Here is a 417-nt window from a genome sequence, read left to right on the forward strand (position 1 = left end):
CTTCCAGCTCCTCATATTCCATGATTCTGTGTGATTCTGTGACATTTCATAATTATCTAGCTCCATTTCCAGCTATCAGATCTTGCATACCCTTGGCAGCAACACCAAGAAGACTGACATTATTAAACGTATTCCCCACGTGCGCGCACCCACAGAGTTTGTAACGCTCAACCTGCAATTCTGCACAGGCAGATTTAGCAGCTGCGCTGAAGGTAAGCTGCTTCGGAATGGGATATACTCTCATTTAAACACTTTATCCACTGAGACAGCACAAAGACTATTTCATTCTTCTTGCTTTATAGCTTAATAGGCTAAAATTAAAATTTACACCACCATATATAATTTATTCTCAAACAGCAATTCAGAGTCCTGAATGCCAACCAACTAATTATTGGTATTTTAGACTGAACACATTCC

The sequence above is a fragment of the Mesitornis unicolor genome, unplaced genomic scaffold, assembly GCF_000695765.1.
Source record: "Mesitornis unicolor isolate BGI_N332 unplaced genomic scaffold, ASM69576v1 scaffold50488, whole genome shotgun sequence".
Classification (NCBI taxonomy): domain Eukaryota; kingdom Metazoa; phylum Chordata; class Aves; order Mesitornithiformes; family Mesitornithidae; genus Mesitornis; species Mesitornis unicolor.